Source organism: Pseudophryne corroboree, chromosome 10, assembly GCF_028390025.1.
Source record: "Pseudophryne corroboree isolate aPseCor3 chromosome 10, aPseCor3.hap2, whole genome shotgun sequence".
Taxonomy (NCBI): Eukaryota; Metazoa; Chordata; class Amphibia; order Anura; family Myobatrachidae; genus Pseudophryne; species Pseudophryne corroboree.
The window spans coordinates 151,034,633-151,054,841 of NC_086453.1; the positions used below are offsets into that span (position 1 = coordinate 151,034,633).

A 20,209-nucleotide genomic window follows, 5' to 3' on the forward strand; every position below is an offset into this window, starting at 1 on the left:
GGAAGGTATGGCAACGTAAACCGACAAGCCCAATGGGTAATTCCTTATCTCCTAGTCCGTAGTGGATACTGGGGTCATGTACTTTAGTACCATGGGGTATAGATCGGGTCCAGTGGAGCCTGACACTTTAAAACTTTTAGTGTGTGTACGTGTATGCTGGCTCCTCCCCTCTATGCCCCTCCTACCAGACTCAGTCTAGGAAAACTGTGCCTGAGGAGATGGACATACCATGGGAGAAGAACAATACAACTGCGGTGAGGCAACAAGTCAACACACAACCATAAACGTAATGAGGGTGTTAACCAAAACAGAAGGTAGTAACACCAACCTAACCCGGATAGCACGGCTATCCCAAAAACATAACGGGAACACAACGCCGGTCCAACAAAATACTTACACAGGTAAGCAGGAACAAAGCACTGAGGCGGGCGCCCAGTATCCACTACGAATTAGGAGAAAAGGAATTTCCAGTAGGTATTAAATTCCTATTTTCTCTTACTTCCTAGTGGATACTGGAGTCTTGTACTTTAGTACCATGGGGAAGTCCCAAAGCTCCCAAATGGGTGGGAGAGTGCTGAGACCCCTGTAAAACCGCCTGACCAAACTGAAGGTCATCCTTGGCCGAGGTATCGAACTGATAGAACTTAACAAATGTGTTCAAACCAGATCAAGTAGCAGCTCGGCACAACTGTAGGGCCGACACACCCCGGGCAGCCTCCCAGGAGGAGACCACTGACCTCGTCGAGTGGGCCTGAATAGACGTTGGCAAAGGCAGAGCTGCCGAAACATAGGCCTGTTGAATGGTCAACCGGAGCCAGTGAGCAATAGATTGCTTAGAAGCTGGCCGACCAATCTTGGAGGCATCATAAAGGACAAACAGCGAGTCAGATTTCCGATGACGGGCTGTCCTTTTGACAAAAATCTTCAGAGCCCTTACCACACCCAAGGATTCAGGACCAACAGAAGCATCAGACAACACCGGAACCACAATAGGCTGTTTCACATGAAAAGCTGACACCACTTTCGGCAAAAACTGAGGACGGATCCTAAGTTCCGCCCTGTTTGCATGAAAAATCAAATAAGGGCTCTTACTGGATAAGGCCCCTAATTCAGAGACACGTCTGGCAGACGCCAAAGCCAATAACATCACCGTCTTCCAGGTGAGACTTCCACCCTATGTGAGGGTTCAAACCAATCCGATTGGAGAAAGGACAGAACCACATTGAGGTCCCATGAAGCCCTGGGAGGTACAAAGGGCGGTTGCATATGCAGAACACCCTATAGAAAAGTCTGTACTTCAGGCAACATGGCAAGTTGTCTCTGGAAGAAAATAGAGAGCGCCGAAATCTGGACTTTGATGGAGCCTAAACGTAGGCCCATATCCACTCTCGCTTGCAGGAAAAGTAGAAAACAACCAATTCTAAATTTCACAGGGGAAACCTTCCTACTTTCACACCAGGAAACATTCTTTTTCCAGACACGATGATATTGTTTCAACGTAACCATCTTCCTAGTCTGGACCATGGTGGAAATAACCTGGGAGGAAAGACCTTTTTTGCTAGAATCTCCCTCTCAACTTCCAAGCCATCAAACGTAGCCGCTGTAAGTCTGGCTAGACTGAATAAGACTGTGTTGGAGTGGCAGAGGCCAGGAATCCTCCAGAGCCGTGGCCAGGAGATCCGCATACCACGCCCGTCGAGGCCAATCCCGGGCAATTAGAATTGTCAAAACGCTTTCCCTTCCTAGCCTTTTTAGCACCCTTGGGATCAGCGGTAGAGGAGGGAACACGTACACAAACTGGAACGTCCACTGTGTCGTCAGCGCGTCCACTGCTACAGCCTGCGGATCCCTCGTTCTGGAACAGTAATGGCATAGCTTCTTGTTGAGACGAGAAGCCATCAGATCTATCTGTGGACAGCCCCACCGGTGAATTAACTGCTTAAACACCTGGGGATGAAGGCCCCATTCCCCCGAATTTTGGTCGTGCCTGCTGAGGAAGTCTACTTTCCAGTTCTCCTCTCCTGGAATGAATATTGCTGAGATGGCCCTTGCGTTGGCCTCAGCCCAGAGAAGGATTTTTTACACCTCTCGCATCACCGCTCTGCTTCTTGTTCTCCCTTGTCAGTTTATGTACGCCACCGCCGTGGTGTTGTCCGATTGAACCTGGATCGCCTTATCCTTCAGGAAATGGGAGGCTTGTAGAAGAGCATTGTAAACTGCCCTGAGTTCCAGGATGTTTATCGGTAAAGCTGATTCCTGAACTGACTATAAACCTTGGAACTGGGCCCCTTGGGTCACTGCTCCCCAACCCCGGAGGCTGGCATCAGTAGAATCCACGAGTAGATTTTGAAACTTCTGCCCTCTACCAGGCGAGGAATTTGAAGCCACCATAATAGAGAAATCCGGGCTTTCGGAGATAGGGTCACTTCCTGATGCATATGCAGGTGAGAAACTGACCATTTGTCCAGCAGATCCAGCTGAACGGTCGGGCATGAAACCTGTCATATTGGATTTCCTCATAAGCAGCCACCATCTTGCCCAGTAAGTTGATGCAAAGATGTATAGACACCCTGCGAGTACTGAGCAGACCATAGCCTAGATAGTCAAGGCCTTTTCCATCAGGAGAAACACCTTTTGAGATACCGTATCCAGTATCATTCCCAGGAACTGAAGACGCTGGGTCAGTTCCAGTTGAGATTTCTGAAAATTTAAGATCCACCCATGATCCGTGAGTAGGCGAGTAGACAGGTCGATGCTGTACAGTAGACACTCCCTGCACATAGGTGGTCATTCCGAGTTGTTCGCTCGGTAATTTTCTTTGCATCGCAGCGATTTTCCGCTTATTGCGCATGCGCAATGTTCGCACTGCGACTGCGCCAAGTAAATTTGCTATGCAGTTAGGTATTTTACTCTCTGCATTACGAGGTTTTTTCTTCGTTCTGGTGTTCGTAATGTGATTGACAGGAAGTGGGTGTTTCTGGGCGGAAACAGGCCGTTTTATGGGAGTGTTTGAAAAAACGCTACCGTTTCTGGGTAAAACGCGGGAGTGGCTGGAGAAACGGAGGAGTGTCTGGGTGAACGCTGGGTGTGTTTGTGACGTCAAACCAGGAACGACAAGCACTGAACTGATTGCACTGGAAGAGTAAGTCTCGAGCTACTCAGAAACTGCAAAGAAATTTCTAATCACAATTTTGAGAACCTTTCGTTCGCAATTTTGATAAGCTAAGATTCACTCCCAGTAGGCGGCGGCGTAGCGTGTGCAATGCTGCTAAAAGCAGCTTGCGAGCGAACAACTCGGAATCACCCCCATAGTCTTTATTAGGAGATCTTCCAAATAGGGGACTATGTTCACACCCATCATCCGCAGCTGCAGCATCATCTCCGCCATGACCTTGGTAAAGACCCTTGGAGCTGTGGATAATCCAAAGGGTAAGGCCTGAGACTGGAAATGGTCGTCCAAGATGACGAACCCGAAGTAAGCCTGATGAGGGGGCCACATGGGTAACCTTCTTTGACATCCAGAGACACCAGGAGCTCCCCCTCCTCCAGAGCAGATACCACCACCCTCAGAGACTTCATCTTGAATTTGAACACCCGCAGATACAGGTTGAGAGACTTCAGGTTCAAGATGGGGCGCACCGACAAAAAGACTGGAGTAAAAATCCCTGTTGTGTAACGGAGGAAGTACAGGAACTACCACCCCGTCTGCAAAAGTTTTTGAATACCCTCTTGTAAGGTAGCTTTTGCTGCGGGTAAAGCTGGTAAGCCCAACTTGAAAAACCTGACAGGAGGGAGTGTTTGAAGTTCCAGCGAGGTTCCTCCCCCAAGGATCCCGTCAGGACTTCGCCTACACGTGGGCGAAGTGTTGAAGGTGATCACCTACCTGAAAGTTGCATTAATGCTGGGGCAAACCGTCACGTGGAAGGCTTAGCGGCAGGGGATCCGGTGGTCTGGTCCAGGGAGAAGGCAGGTGCAGGTTTACCGGACTTATCACGAGCTCCTCTGGAAGTGGTGGCGACCCCTCGGCCCCTGCCTCTGAACCTTGCCACACGAAAGGACTGCAAGGAGGGTCCGGTGTAAGAACGTCTAGCAGGTGGCGCAGCCGACAGCAGATAGGTAGACTTACCCGCCGTTGCTTGGGAGATCCACTTATTTAATTTGTCTCCAAACAAGGCATCACCTGTAAAGGGAAGATTTTCTACACCCTTTTTGGAATCAGCGTCCGCCGCCCATTGACGTAACCACAGAGCTCTGCGTGCCATAGCAGTAGTGCGGCCATTTATCTTACACAACTCCTTAATAGCCTTGCTCATAAAATTTGCAGCATCCTGTATATGTTGCAACAGAGTAACAACCTCATCCCGGGGTAGAGAGTCTAAACCAACAATAACATTATCTGACCACTTAACCACAGCCCTGGAGATCCACCTACAAACTATTGTGGGGTGGTGTGCTGCGCCTGCCGCCGTATAAATTGCCTTGAGCGTTGTCTCAATTTTACGGTCAGGGATACAGCCCCGGGGACAGGTCTTACCAATTTCTTAGACAGCCTGGATACAGATGTATCGACCTTCGGGGGGTTTTCCCAGACCTTCCTGTCCTCAGCTGGAATGGGAAAGGTAGATAAAAACCTCTGAGGAATCTTACATTTTTTTTATCAGGGTTTAATCAGGCCTCCCTGGCCAGGGAGTTTAACTCTTTAGACACCGGAAAAGAAGCTGAACTCCAGGGTCTAACATTAACGTATAACTCCTCATCTGGTTCCGCCTCCTGATCCGGTATGTGGAGGACTTCCCTTACAGCAAAAATGAGAGCCTCCTCCCCAGGCGACAGAGAGCTGTCCTCGTTCATATCATCATCATCCACATCTGGCTGATCATAGTCAAAATCAAACTGGAGAACCTGTGGCAGTGAGCATTTATGGGAAGCCACTAAAGAGGGCTGAGAAACCTTCCTGGAATCTGCTGCCTTAGTCACGCAATCAATGGAGTGTTTTAACACCTGTCTCTCTTTTAGCTGCAGCAAGTTCAGAATTTACATTTTGAATCATGCTCTTAAAGCTATCTAACCAGTCAGGAGCCCGTGAGCTTGGTCCCTGAGGAGAAAAGGAACATTACTCACACATGAATGACCCCGCTGAAGATGGGGTAGAATTACAAGCAGCACACATAACCAAGTCCACAGACATTATGCAGGAAAACCACAGCGCAGTCCCCTTGTCCAACACCCCACACAGACCCTAGAGAGCCCTTATAGTGACACTGTGGAGCGGACCCAGCACACAGAACACAGCAGCACAATGGCCCTCATTCCGAGTTGTTCGCTCGTTATTTTTCCTTGCATCGGTGCGATTAGTCGCAAACTGCGCATGCGCCACGTTCGCAGTGCGCCTGCGCCAAGTAAATTTGCTAAAAAGTTTGGTATTTTACTCACGGCTTAACGGAGAAATTTCTTCGTTCTGCTGATCGGAGTGTGATTAACAGGAAGTGGGTGTTTCTGGGCAGAAACTGGCCGTTTTATGGGTGTGTGCGAAAAAACGCGGGAGTATCTGAAGAAACGGGGGAGTGTCTGGGCGAACGCTGGGTGTGTTTGTGACGTCAAACCAGGAACGAAACTGACTGAACTGATCGCAGTGGCAGAGTAAGTCTGGAGCTACTCAGAAACTGCAAAGAAATTTCTATTCGCAATTCTGCTAATCTTTCGTTCGCAATTCTGTTATGCTAAGATTCATTCCCAGTAGGCGGCGGCTTAGCGTGTGCAATGCTGCTAAAAGCAGCTAGCGAGCGAACAACTCGGAATAAGGGCCCATGTGTGAAAATAAGTTTATGCAATATCAGTGCAGCGGCGCTACCGCAGGAGTGCTCCCCTCACACTATGACCCCCTGTTACCAGTTTAAACCGTCTGTGACAGCGTGGGTCCTGGAGGAGCAGCGCCCATGCAGCCTTGATGATCCGCAGCAGCAGGAAATGGTGACTTCCCTCCGCTGGTCCCGCCTTTGGAAGCCCCTCCCCTTGCAATGGCGTGCGGTCCCTCACAAGATTATACTGGCCACAAGTATAAAATACATCAGAAATGTCTTCAACAGTCCACACAAAGCCTTAGATGACAGTGAGCACTGTGGGGCTAATAGCCCTGAGCCAGTATCGTCCGTGGTGGGCACCGCAGCTCCGGGCCCGTGATCGCCGCGTGACATGCCGCCAAACTGCACCGGGGACCTGGTGTAACACTCACCGCACCTGGTCTTCGGCATCTGTTAGAGGGTGGCGGCTAGCTACTGGCTTGGGCACACATACTGACGATGAGTGATCAGCACCTCAGAAACTCAGTGTCCTGTCAGCTGGGATAACGAACCATTAACCCTCAGGAGGTTGGTTCGGTCCCCCCGAAGCAGATAGTCTGCCAAGCAGAGCTACCTGAAAATAAAAACTATATTAAATTTAAAGAAAAAATCTCTGGAGCTTCAGAGAAGTGCACCCGGCTCATTGGGCACATTTTTCTAAACTGAGTCTGGTAGGAAGAGCATAGAGGGGAGGAGCCAGCACACACATACACACACTAAAAGTTTTAAAGTGCCAGGCTCCAGTGGACCCAATCTATACCCCATGGTACTAAAGTACAACACCCCAGTATCCACTAGGACGTAAGAGAAAACTAGATTCTCCAGTGGGGGCTGCGAGAAAGGGCCCGCCATGCGCCCTAGCTGAATCTCCTTATCAACCTTGCCACGTAAAACATCAGGGAAAGAACGGGTGGACAGCAGGTTCCTGTGAGCCCCCACACGAATGTCCCCATGGGCTGGCAACCAAAAACCAAAACCATCAAACTGAAAATCATTTGCCTTTAGCAGGAGCCAGCATCTGGGAACGTCCGGATACCCCGAACTGCCGTGCCGAGGGAACTTCCACGAATGCACACGAAACACCAGGAGCCAACTGCAGAGTATCCAGGCCAGCCCGAGAACCATCCTTCGCTACTACCTCGGCCTTAGTAACATCCAGCCACACCTCTACGTCCTTGCACCCAAAATCCATCACTTGTAAGCAGTCCTGCTTCCGTCTGAACTGCTCATCATACACACGCCAATACACACCTTTGTACCTATGCTGCATGCCGTGGATCATGTGAATGTTCATAATTACGTTAATATGCTCGCCAGGCCGATCCTACAGATAACAAGCGGCAAACACACAAAAATCAGGCAACAAATTATCATACGATTTAAAGGCCTCTACACCAATATCACCTTTCGCTCTAGCAGCCTTAAAATCCTTCTTCGCTTCATCGGTCAAAACAAACATATCCACATAATGCCTCTTTTGAATCTTCCTACGACAGCTCTCACGAAGCCCACGCAACACCACCGTATAGTTGCAATGTACCGCTCCTGGCAAGCTACGGTGCTTCCTTTCCCTCCGGGAAATGTCAGCGACTCGTCTGCGCTTAGTACGCTTTGCCCGTCTCCCCTCCTTCAGATTACCATATTTAGCTGCGCGCCTGGGCAGCACTGCTGATGGAAAACCCGAGAGAAAAGGAGGAGGAAGAAGAGTAAGACAGGCTAGACTCAGAGCGGGAAGAGGAGGAAGAGCATGAAACTTGCACAACAGACTCCCCAGAATCCTCACCGGACGGCCCAGGCTGATCCCCCATCGATAACTATCCTTCCTCATCGCTGGCGCCGACACTGTGATCCACATCCACCCCGACATCTGAAAAAGAAGAATCAACCAGCCCTGTAGCCCCGGAGCCGGCCAACCGGGAAGGAGGCAACAAAGCTGGAGAGGCGCCACACCTCCAAGTCGGGCCACGGCCGAACCCATATCACTAAAAGCCTGCAAAAACTGAGCAACACCGGGGTCAGCACCCCCAAAACAGGCTGAATGCGGTGCCTAACCCACCTAGATCCTAGCGCAGCATGCAACGTCAAGGGAGCGAGCGCCGAAGCCATGGAGGAAAGGGCAGCAGACAAACCCGAAGGGTCAAAAACAGCCACCGGACCCCCCGCATCATTACCATACTGGGAACCTACGCCACGCCTGCCAACCCTACGGCCCCGCACATCGCGCCTAGCAGAGGGGTTAAATAAAGCAGGATCTGCCACACCAGCCGCAAGCGAGCGGCTACCCCCGAGGACCGACTACGGACATCAGGGCCACCAGCAGTTTTCAAGAGAAGCCCCCTTACAGGACACCACAGGGGACTCCAAAGGCTAACCACACCTGTAGCCCTGTCACGGCTCTGCAGCCCCCCCCCCTCCCCCCTGAAATGGGCATCAGCTCCGGAGCCCCTGCCCTCTAAAAGACCAGAGCTCCCATCTACGCTATGTGCACTGGCAGTGACATGGGTGCTACCCCCACAACCTGCAAGGGGCTCCCACACCTGCCAGAGCCTGTCTGGACCCGTTGGAGCGCACGCTCCTACGCCGGAGGTGCCGGGGACCAGGAAGCAGCAGTCCGAGGCCCGGTCCCCGCACCCTACCACGGCCCGCAGGCCGACCCCTCCAGTCCTGGTTGCCGCTACACCGGCTGTAGAGGTGCAGATGGGAACCGTCACACCCGTGCCCTCTGCTGCCTGGCCCCAAGCAGTAATGAGCCGGAGCACAGGGAGACAGGCGAGGACAGGGGAGGGCAGCCATGACAAAGGCAGGAGGCACAAGGGGGGGGGGGTAAAAGGAAGCAGCTGGCAAGCACAAAGGGGGAGATGGGATCACCAGACAGCAAAAGGTACAGTAATGTTAGCTGATTTTTAACCATGGGAAAACTACAGTGCCAAGAATACGGGCCCTCATTCCGAGTTGTTCGCTCGCAAGCTGCTTTTAGCAGCTTTGCACACGCTAAGCCGCCGCCTACTGGGAGTGAATCTTAGCATAGTAAAATTGCGAACGAAAGATTCTCAAAATTGCGATTACACACCTCTTAGCAGTTTCTGAGTAGCTTCAAACTTACTCGGCATCTGCGATCAGTTCAGTGCTTGTCGTTCCTGGTTTGACGTCACAAACACACCCAGCGTTCGCCCAGACACTCCTCCGTTTCTTCAGCCACTCCCGCGTTTTTCCCAGAAACGGTAGCGTTTTTTCGCACACACCCATAAAACGGCCTGTTTCCGCCCAGAAACACCCACTTCCTGTCAATCACATTACGATCACCAGAACGAAGAAAAAACCGTGAGTAAAATTCCTAACTGCATAGCAAATTTACTTGGCGCAGTCGCACTGCGGACATTGCACATGCGCATTCGCGACTAATCGCTCCGTTGCGAAAAAAAAATAACGAGCGAACAACTCGGAATGACCCCCACAAGTCAAAAACCTGGTATTAATGACATGCAGCAGCACACACTAGACACTCACCCACCTAAGACCAGAAGAAAGAGGCTGAATCCTCCTTCAGCTAGTACTAATGAATGAAACTATCCCTTCTATCCCTGTATCCCTATTGGATAATCCTATCACCTGATACCCATAATGCCATTTCCAGCCTCAGATGTTTAACCCTCTACATTCCTATTTAGGGGGTCATTCCGAGTTGATCGCTCGCTAGCTACTTTTAGCTGCGGTACAAACGCATAGTCGCCGCCCACAGGGGAGTGTATTTTTGCTTTGCAAGTGTGCGATTGCATGTGCAGCGGAGCTCTGCAAAAACATTTTGTGCAGTTTCAGAGTAGGTCTGGACTTACTCAGCCTTTGCGATCACTTCAGTCTTTTTGGTCCCGGAATTGACGTCAGACACCCGCCCTGCAAACACCTGGACACGGGAAAAAAGGTTGCGAGACAGACCGCACTAGATCGCTCCCGTCTCTAAAGAAATCCTCCTAAGAAAGGAGGTGAGTTTCAACAGGAGACTAATTCAAAAATTATAACCAACTACCATATTATTTAGTGAAAGAAATTATCTCTTGATAGATTTCATTTGTTGGTGGTGCTCCCCAGAGTCAGAAATAGCACAGTGTAAGGAAAGAAAAGAAGACTCTTGTTTGGGGGCACTCTTAGATATATTACACCTGTACAGGAGAATGATATTGTCAATAAAATATAACTTTTATTAAGTATTTTTTAAAATATCTGAGATTGTGTGTAATCAGCAAAAAATGCGGCAGTGAAATCATGCCTGGCAATTAAATTGGGTAAAAAACTTATTATATTTTATTGACAATATCATTCTCCTGTACAGGTGTAATATATCTAAGAGTGCCCTCAAACAAGAGTCTTCTTTTCTTTCCTTAAACACCTGGACACGCCAGCGTTTTCCCAAACACTCCCAGAAAACGGTCCGTTTACACCCATAAACTCCCACTTCCTGTCAATCTCCTTGCGATCGGCTGTGCGAATGGAATCGTCACTAGAAGCAGTGCAAAACAACAATGCTCTTTGTACCCGTACGCCGTGCGTGCGCATTGTGGCCCATACGCATGCATAGTTTTGCAGTTTTTTAAAATGATTGCTACGCAGCGAACAACGGCAGCTAGCGATCAATTCGGAATGACCCCCTTAGTCACTACACTCCTCTTTTCAGAGTTGAGAAGATGCGCACCACCCAACATACAACACTTGTTAAAAAGAAGGGCAAGGAGCATATTGAGGTGTTGGAGCCTATGGTGCATCCACTATCCCTGTCAGTAACATCCACTTTTTATAATATCATATAACTTATTTACCACTTTCACCTCCATATTTTTTTGTTTAATCAGATTTTTATTAAGGATTTTCAGTGTATAAACAGAAAGAGGGAAAACACCCATACATATACAGGTAGAAAAACATCAATATCAACAGTGTATAGTAATAAATACAAGTCGAGTTGTACAGATGTCAAAGGGAGAATAAACAACCCCATAGAGACGAATGGGTGCATTAGGGGTAGAGTATACCAAGTGATGTAGAAATGGAGTTGTTCTGCATTAGGTAAAAGTGTTTTCACATTTAATGCATATATAGATAATTGAATAAGAGAGAAAAAGAATAGGAGCGCCCGAAGGCAATAAGATAGAAGTAAAGAGAAGTGTGAGGTAAGAAAGGGAACGAGTAAGAGAAGGAAAGAGGGGTTCGGAGAAGTTGGGGGGGGGGGGGGGGGGTTACCACTTAACAAGTCAATGGGATGTAGAGGACAAAGATATCAGTTATCATCCAAGGGAGTGGTTAAGTATGCTTGGGAGGTCTTGTATTCCAACCAGGGGGACCATGTGGATTCGAATTCACGAGATTTGCCTATCGATGCGAGGAACAAGTCCTCCGTTCTCATAAAATAATTCAGTTTAGTGAACCATGCACGACTCGTAGGAGGATTGTGGGATCTCACCTGGCCGGGATAACCGCACGTGCTGCATTGCTTAAGTGTCGTAGCAGGGAGTGTTTGTGTTGAGACATTGGGATTGTAGAATGGTTGATAAGCCAGAATGCTGGGTCATGTGGGATTTGGGTCTTAAGGATGATCTGAGAGATGCGTATATCTTCCCGCCAGAAGGGTTGGATTAGTGAGCATGTCCACCAGATATGTAAAAGGGTGCCAGATGAGGAGGAGCAGCGCCAACAGAGAGCCGACGAGGATGGGTACATAGCATGGAGGAGGGAGGGGTGTCTGTACCATCTCGTCATAACTTTATATTGAGTCTCTCTTACTTGGACGCAAACAGAGCTTGTATGGGTTTTTAAGCATATCTTTTCCCAGTCTCTACACGACAGAGAGATGCCCAGGTCTCTCTCCCATGCCACAGCAAAGGATGGAGTGTCGGTAGGTTGGGAGTGGCAGACAATCTTGTAAAGCGTGGAAATAGTGTGGGTCGGGTCATGGACGGCAACGCAAAGTTTCTCAAAAAGGATCATCTCTCTGGCGGCGTTCTGGAGTCTAGAGCTAGATATCAAAAAGTGTCTTATTTGCAGGAATTTCCAAAAGTCCTGTTGGGGGATGTCCCACTTTGCCCTGAGTTCTGAGAATTGTTTGACTCCAGTTGATGACACCATCTGGCCGACCCTGAACAAACCTGTTGATGCCCAATGTGAGAAGTGGGCTGGGTTGGTTCCCGGTGCAAATTCAGGGTTGGCCAGAAAGGACGTCAGGGGGCTGAATTTAGAAGAAATGTAAGGTAATGTGCGCAGTGATTTCCACGTAGTAAGTGTAGGAGTAATGGTAGGGTGGGGGAGGAGCAGTTTGGGGGGGGAGGGGAGCCAGGGAAATATTTCTGGGAATTGTTGTACGTACAGGCCCTCCAACTTCACCCATTGTTTAAGCTCACGATATCTTGTCCAATCTATGATTCTATTCAAAAGGATGGCATGATAGTAATTTTTTATGTCAGGAAGCTGAAGGCCGCCACTTACAATCGGTTTTGTCATTTGGGAGCGACTAATCCTAGGTCTCCTCCGTTGCCAGACAAATTGTCGAATCAAGAGTGAGATTGATCGAAACCAGGTCTCCGGGATGCGGATCGGGAGGGTCTGCATCAAATATAATAATTTAGGGAGGGTGTTCATCTTAACTACGTTTATCCTTCCAAACCAGGATAAAAGTTTCATATTCCATCTGGAGTAGTCATTCCGAATCGTATGCAATAGGGGTAGATAATTCAAAGGGAACAACTGGGATTCGTTAGCGCTCAATTTAACACCGAGGTATGTTATGTGGGAAGATTGCCACGAGAAAGGAAAAGAGCGTTTGAGGGCTGTGACGGAGTCTACAGGAGCGGAAATGTTAAGAGCACTAGATTTATTATAATTAATTTTAAAGTTGGAAAGGTGTCCAAATAGATCTAGTTCTTTCATTAGGTGCGGGAGGGAGTCAGTGGGGTGTGATATTATGGCCAAGAGGTCGTCGGCAAACAAGGCTAGCTTATATTCACCATCACCTACGGTGAAACCTTTAATAGCCTGATTAGCCCGAATGGACCTGGCCAATGCCTCGATACATAGCACGAAGATCAAAGGAGATAGTGGGCAGCCCTGCCTGGTGCCGTTGTTTATGGGGAATGGGTCTGACAGGGTGCCGTTTACGCGAACCCTTGCCGTCGGGGAGTCATATAGGGCCATTATCCAGGTGCGTGCATTATGACCTAAGCCTATGTGCTCCAAGATGGTTTCCATAAATTTCCAACTGACCCTATCAAATGCCTTTTCGGCGTCGGTGGAGAGTAGGATGGTAGGGGTAGTACTGTGGGATGCTAGGTGGATGAGGTTGAGAATTTTGGTAGTGTTGTCTTTGGCCTCTCGGCCCAAGACAAAACCCACCTGGTCACTATGGACCAAGAGAGGGATCAGCACGTTAAGTCTGTTTGCCAGAATCTTTGCATAGATTTTAAGATCTACGTTGAGAAGGGAGATGGGTCTGTAACTGGAGCAGGCCAAAGGATCTTTGCCCTGTTTCGGTATAACCGACACGTGGGCCTCCAGTGAGTCACGGGAGAAGTGGGAGCCAGATGTAATTGAGTTAAATGCACGGAGAAGGAGAGGAAGCAATTTATCTTTAAACACCTTATAGTATGCTATAGTGAAGCCGTCAGGGCCAGGACTTTTCCCCGACGTCATAGAGGAGATGGCCCGGTCTATCTCTTGGGTAGTGAAGGGGGCTTCCAATATATTAAGCTCCGAGGGTGGGAGAACAGGGTAATCGATGGACTTCAGATAGTCCCTTATTTGTTGGTGTAAAAGGAGGGGATCTACAGCAGGGGAAGTGTTCTCTAGATTATAGAGCAAGGTGTAGAATTGTGCGAAGCAAGCCCCAATCTCAGGTGATTTAAATTTAGGGGTCCCTCTGGCGTCTTTCACCGAGCCAATAAATGAAGCCGAGTGTTGGGCTCGTATAGCATGAGCCAGCACTCGGCCAGGTTTATTGCCCCACTGGTAGTACTTCTGTTTACATTTACGGATGGAGTGAATTATATTGTTAGAGAGAAGTTTATTCAGCTGAGAGCGGGCTTCTGATAGCTCTACTAGGGTCACATCTGACAGTGATACTTTGTGGGATGTCTCAAGGGTGTGGATTTTATGTAAGAGTCCTAAGATCAGGGATTGCCTCTGTTTCTTTTTGTGGGTCCCCAGTTGTATCAACTTGCCGCGAAGGACACATTTATGCGCCTCCCATACGGTGAGGTGGGAGACATCATCCGTGACATTTGTGGCGATGTAGTCGTCTAGAGTCTTGTCTAAGGTTTCTTTACAGAGTGTGTCATATAGAAGAGACTCATTGAGTCTCCAGGTCCATTGTTTATGAGAGCCGTGAGGGAGGGTCAAGGTCAAAGTCACCGGGGCATGGTCAGACCATGTGATAGAGCCAATAGTGGCATCTATAAGAAGTGGGAGGTGTCTATGGCTAAGGAATAAGTAATCAATGCGGGAATAAACCCGGTGAGGGTGTGAATAAAAGGAGGGATTAAGGGTTCTCCAGGAGTCGGCCAGTTGCTGTGTGTGAAGTAGGTGTTTAACACGGCGGTATTTAGATGCAACAAACCTAGAGGTTTGGGATGAGGTGTCAGTATTGGGGTCTAATGTCCAGTTAAAGTCACCACCTAAAACCGTGACACCTTGTAACAGAGAATCTAATTTCGGGAGGTAGGAATTAAAGAAGGACAGCTGGGCCTGGTTTGGGGCGTAGATCACCGCAAAAGTAAATATTTGCTCAGAGATCTTACAGGTCAAAATAAGGAACCTTCCCGGTACTACCCTGTGTATGACAACGTCTGAGACACGCATGTCCCTGGAAAAAACAATAGCCACTCCCTTGGATTTGCTACCTGGGGTGTTACAGTAGAACGCTACTGGAAAGTAGCGATTGGTGATAGAGGGGTTACGGATTCCAACCTTGAAATGGGTCTCCTGCACTAATGCAACGTCTGCTCTTTCAGACCTTAACAGATGTAAAAGGCTAGATCTCTTCTCCGGCGAGTTGAGACCTCGTGCATTAAGGGACAGCACTTTAATCTTCCCCGGGGTACTCATGGTGGAATAAAGTAGAACACTGTCCTAGAAACCTTGAAGTGGAGGGAGGGGGAAAGGAGAGAAGGAAGAGCAAACATGGAAAAAGAGATAAAAAAGAAAGGAGTACAAAAACAATGTAATAACATCAGCAAAAGACCCGCAGGAGAGAGACTGAACCGTGATCTCGTCAGTCTCCCTACCGGCATGTAGCCAGAGGCGGGTATTGTATGGGGGAATGGGGGATGGACCGCAACCCGAACCATGATAACAACAATAACATATTTAAACTGACACAGTAAAAAGGAGAGGGAAAAAGAAATAAAAAGGGAGATGGCCAGAGGGGGGCCAAGGGCAGCAGCCAATTCCGCAGCCCCCTCCCCCCGCCGGTCAGCTTGAGCAAGGATATTAACCATTTATCAAAAACCTCTGTAAATGACTAGGGAATGACATGTAACATGGTTGTGGACCCTTCGAGAAAGGGAAAAATTACCCTCTAACATTGCATTAACAGCAAGCGATCCAGTAGGAGGGAAATAACCATATCAGTCAAATGGGTCCATTACAGCTAATCGGTTTTGGAAGGAGATGTAGTTGACTGGGATCTCTTCCCAGTACCTCGAACCTCTTGCCATGGTTGCCCGTTAGGAGCCCGTTTTAAAGGAGGCACATCCGGAAGAGGAAACTCCCAGTCTGGAATGGACAATGGAGGAAGGCCTAAGGAGGTGCAGAACGGGGTAAGGCCTGTGTGGGAAGATAGGGTGTACCATTTCCCAGAGGAGCAGGCTTGAATGTGAAATGGAAATCCCCAACGGTAGCGAAGCTGACGCTTCCGCAGCTCATCTGTCAGGGGCTTCAAGGATTTCCGCTGCTGTAGTGTGTACCAGGAAAGGTCTTGATAGAGGCTTATAGTGCAGCCATTGAAGTTGATACCATCAAGTTGCCTGGCTTTGAACATGATCTCCTCCTTCTGGGCGAAGTAATGGAGCCGGCAAATGACGTCACGAGGTCGGTCAGTGGCTAGGCCCCTCGGTCTAAGGGCTCTGTGGGCTCTGTCGAAAGTGATGACATTATCCGAGTTTGTTCCCAAGAGTTCGTTGAATATCTTGGACAGGGCGTCCACTAGACCAGACTGGGAAACCTCCTCCGGGAGACCACGGACTCGGATGTTGTTCCGTCTGCCCCTGTTGTCGATATCCGTCACTCTGGACTGTAAAGCTCGGATTTCTTTGGACTGGGCAAGGACAGAGTCCCTCAGCTGGGACATACAGGAAGCGTTGGCTTCTTGGTCTTCCTCCAGAGTAACCACCCGGTCGGATAGGTGAGAAATGTCACTTTTGATGGAAGCGAGCTCGTTCCTGATAGTGTCTTGAAGGTCTTGTTTTGTGGGAAGGGACCTCATGAAGGTTAGAATATCCCGGAGCTCGCGACTACCAGCTGTCGAAGGGTCAGCCATCTCGTCAGCTGGATTCAAAGTCGGAGAGGCAGAGGGGGAGGCCTGGGAGCGGGAAGAGGAACGGCTCTCCATCTGTGGGGATATCGTGGGATGAAGGAAGGGCCTCAGATCCGCTTGAGACCTCGTGACTTTCCGTAGTTGGTTGTTTTTGCTCCGTCTAGAGGATTTCGAGGTACGTCTCATATTCCAGAGAGGGACAGTGTGGAGGTTGTTTGCAAGTAGCTCAAGATGTGTCAGGATCAGCAGGATACATTCGGCGACATGGCTCTTAGGGAGCAGTCACCCCCCCGTGGCCTGGTGTCAGATGGCCATCAGGTGGCCTCGGGTAGAGTAGTAGAGAACAAAAGTCCAGGGCAGTGCATGGCGGTGTTTGGGCGCCAGACAGCAAGGAGAAAGAAAAAATATAGAGGCTAGAGGGTCTCTACAGACGTGGAGAGTATTGATGGAAAGAAGCGGGCGTAGGCTTTCTAGTTATTACTCCTCGGGAGGGGGGTATAAAATGACCTCAGGAGACTGTGTATTTCTTTGATACCTCAAATTCCTGGAAGCTCATGTTTGGCACTATCTGCCTGTTCAGCCTCTAGGCTACTCCCTGTGATCTTTACCTCCAATGTCAGCCCCGGAACCCCTCCAGTGCGGCCACCAGTGCGACACCCAGGGTTGAGGAGGGGGGGATTCACGCAGGGCCTCCTCCGTTCAGAAGTCGCGGGGGCGTGTTCCGGGCCAGCCAGAGACCGGGGCAGCACCACCCAGCGGGAGGGGATAGATGCAGCCAGCAGCGGGAAAGGAGACCACCGGCAGGATCCGGAGAAAGTTCAGATGAACCCAAATGTAGAGGCAGGTCGGGTCTACTGCAGGGCTGGAGGCCAGCAAGACAGTCGACCTGTATGTAGATGGCAGCTGAGAGGGGATAGCAGGCAGCCTCGATGTTTCTCTGGTGGGTCCCCAGCTCTCAGTAGGGGCAAAGCCTGCCTGGGGATGGGTAACCGCAGGGAGAGCAGGAGAGAGGGGTCTTTCCTGTGTCTGTGAGGGAACCCGAGGAGGATATATCGGGTCCGTGAGTCGCGGGCGGGCCGATGTATAACTTGAGGCCCCGGCTCCGGTTCGGAGGGAAGGCCTCGGCTCGTTGCAGGATCGGAGAACGGGTCTTAGGGCAAGGGGCGCGGGGAGAGTTAACCTCTCGACTTACCCCGTTGCCCGATCGCGATCCCGTCTCCTTCCGGCCAGCGGGTCCTCAGTCCGGGCTCCGGGCGCCTCCGTCGGGGTCCGCGCCGTCTTCAATGTGGGGACGCAGGAGGCCTCCGCTGATCAGGTCGTCCTCTGGCTTCGCTTCAGTGGTGCAGGGGGGACACGGATAAGGAGGGAGAGAGGCAATGGGCTCCCGTGGGACGTCCGTCCCGGTCTGTCGATCCGGCCCCGTTCCAAACTCGAGCCCCAGGCTTTAGGCCGGGGGGAAGGCCGCAATCCGCAGGAGTGCTTAAAAGCACTCCCCGATTCCGCGGGTCCCCCACAGTAGGTGCCAGAGGGTGTAGAGGGTCCCTGTGAGGGAGTAGAAGCAGTTTGGCGGTGGTAAGGAGAGGATAAGGCCCAGTAAAAGGGTCAGGGAAGCAGGAGCTCTGGGATTCACATCCACTCTCCAGGACATCCAGGCCACGCCCCCCTCACCTCCATATTTTAATGTCTCTAGCAGTGACGTAACTTTAAATTTTTCTCCAAGCCAAAAAAATGTTCTGCCCCCTCAAATGCTATTCGGAAAGTAATGAATTTGCAAGCAACATGGGCTCACTCACAAAAAGGGACGTGGACCATGATAAAGGGGCATGGCTTTGCAAGAAAAGACTACCTTACACCTTGATTTTGCAACCTGCACGCACAGACATTGGCCACCACAGGAAAAAAATAATCCTGATTCATGCCCCTTACATTATTTGTCATTTTTCCTCCTTATAGTAATGCCCCTTACACATTATGCCACACACTGCAATGGCCATTGAACATTTTGCTACACACTGTAATGCCCATTACACAATGGGGGTCATTCCGAGTTGTTCGCTCGTTGCCGGTTTTCGCAACGGCGCGATTAAGGCAAAAATGCGCATGGTTCGCAGTGCGCATGCGGTTAGTATTTTACCACAAAACTTAGTAAATTTACTCACGCCCGAACGAAGAATTTTCATTGTTGAAGTGATCGAAGTGTGATTGACAGGAAGTGGGTGTTTCTGGGTGGAAACTGGACGTTTTCTGGGAGTGTGCGGAAAAACGCAGGCGTGCCAGGGAAAAACGCGGGAGTGTCTGGAGAAACGGGGGAGTGGCTGGCCGGACGCTGGGCCTGTGTGTGACGTCAAACCAGGAACGAAACGGCCTGAGCTGATCGCTATTTGTGAGTAGGTCTGGAGCTACTCAGAAACTGCTAAGAAATTTCTTTTCGCTATTCTGCGAATCTTTCGTTCGCAATTCTGCTAAGCTAAGATACACTCCCAGAGGGCGGCGGCTTAGCGTGTGCAATGCTGCTAAAAGCAGCTAGCGAGCGAACAACTCGGAATCTCCCCCATTATGCCACACACCATAATGTCCCTGACACATTATGCCACACACCGCAATGCCCATTATACCACACACCACAATGACCATTATATATTATGCCACACACCGCAATTTCCGTGATACATTATGCCACAAACTGCAATGCCCATTATGCATTATGCCACACACAGCAATTTCCGTGATACATTATGCCACACACCGCAATGCCCATTATGCATTATGCCACACACCGCAATGTCCGTGATACATTATTCCACACACCACATTGCCCAGTACACATTATGCCCCACAGAAATTACTTTTAAATTACCTGCTCGTTTCCAGGGGTTTCATACTATTTGCCAGGGTTTTCATGCTCTGGGTGTCATGCTCGTTGCCAGGGGCTAATACTTGTCAGGGGTCTCATACACTGGGTATTATGCTTGTTGCCAGGGGTTTATGCGCTGCGTGTCATGCTCATTGCCAGGGATTTCATGCGCTGTGTGTCATAGTCGTTGGCGAGGGGTAATGCTTGTTGTCAGGGGTTTCAAGCGCTGAGTGTGTAATGCTCATTGCCAATGAATAGTGCTTGTTGCCAGGGGTTTCATGCACTGGGTACATAATTCTTGTTGCCAAGGGGCTTTCATGCTTGTTGCCAAGGGCTAATGCTTGTTGTGAAGGGTTTCATACGCTGGGTGTGTAATGCTGGGTGCCAAGGGCTAATGCTTGTTGTGAAGGGTTTCATGCACTGGGTGTGTAATGCTCATTGCCAAGGGGTAATGCTTGTTGGCAGGGGTTTCATGCACTGCATGTGTAATGCTCGTTGGTTAAAATAATGACATTTAAAATAAAAGACAAGGTCAAAATACAGACTTTTCATGATTTTTCATTGAAACCAACTTGTTCATACTTTACCAACCCAGTGGACCTGGAGTGAGAATATAATAGTGTGCCAAACGCAGCTGTACACTTACACAGTGTCCATGTCGACCTAAGTACCTATGCACACAAAAACCAATTTAAAACTTGTGTCGACTTTTTGACCTGTCGACATTTTAAATGTGGATATTTTGACCTTGTTGGTATTTTAAATGTTAGTATTTTGACCTTGTCAGAATTTTGACCGTCGGTCAATTGTTGTCGGGATTTTGGCCGTCGGGATTTTGACTGTAGGTATTTCATACTAAACCCATGCTATAGACTATTAAAAAGTAGACCCGCCCTTGCAAAGTCAAAAATACACTTTTTTCTATAAAAAAAAAAAAAATGTCAGAGAAAGGTGTGATCACTGCTTGATAACCATAATAGTTTATTTTTCAGCAATATACATACA

At 49.3% G+C, this 20,209-nt stretch overlaps 1 protein-coding gene across 2 annotated transcripts in view; it reads left to right on the top strand.

Moving 5' to 3' along the window:
- Positions 1–20,209, top strand: part of TTYH1 (tweety family member 1) — a 476,474-nt gene that overhangs the window by 345,481 nt on the left and 110,784 nt on the right. The gene's annotated exons all lie outside the window — the stretch shown is intronic.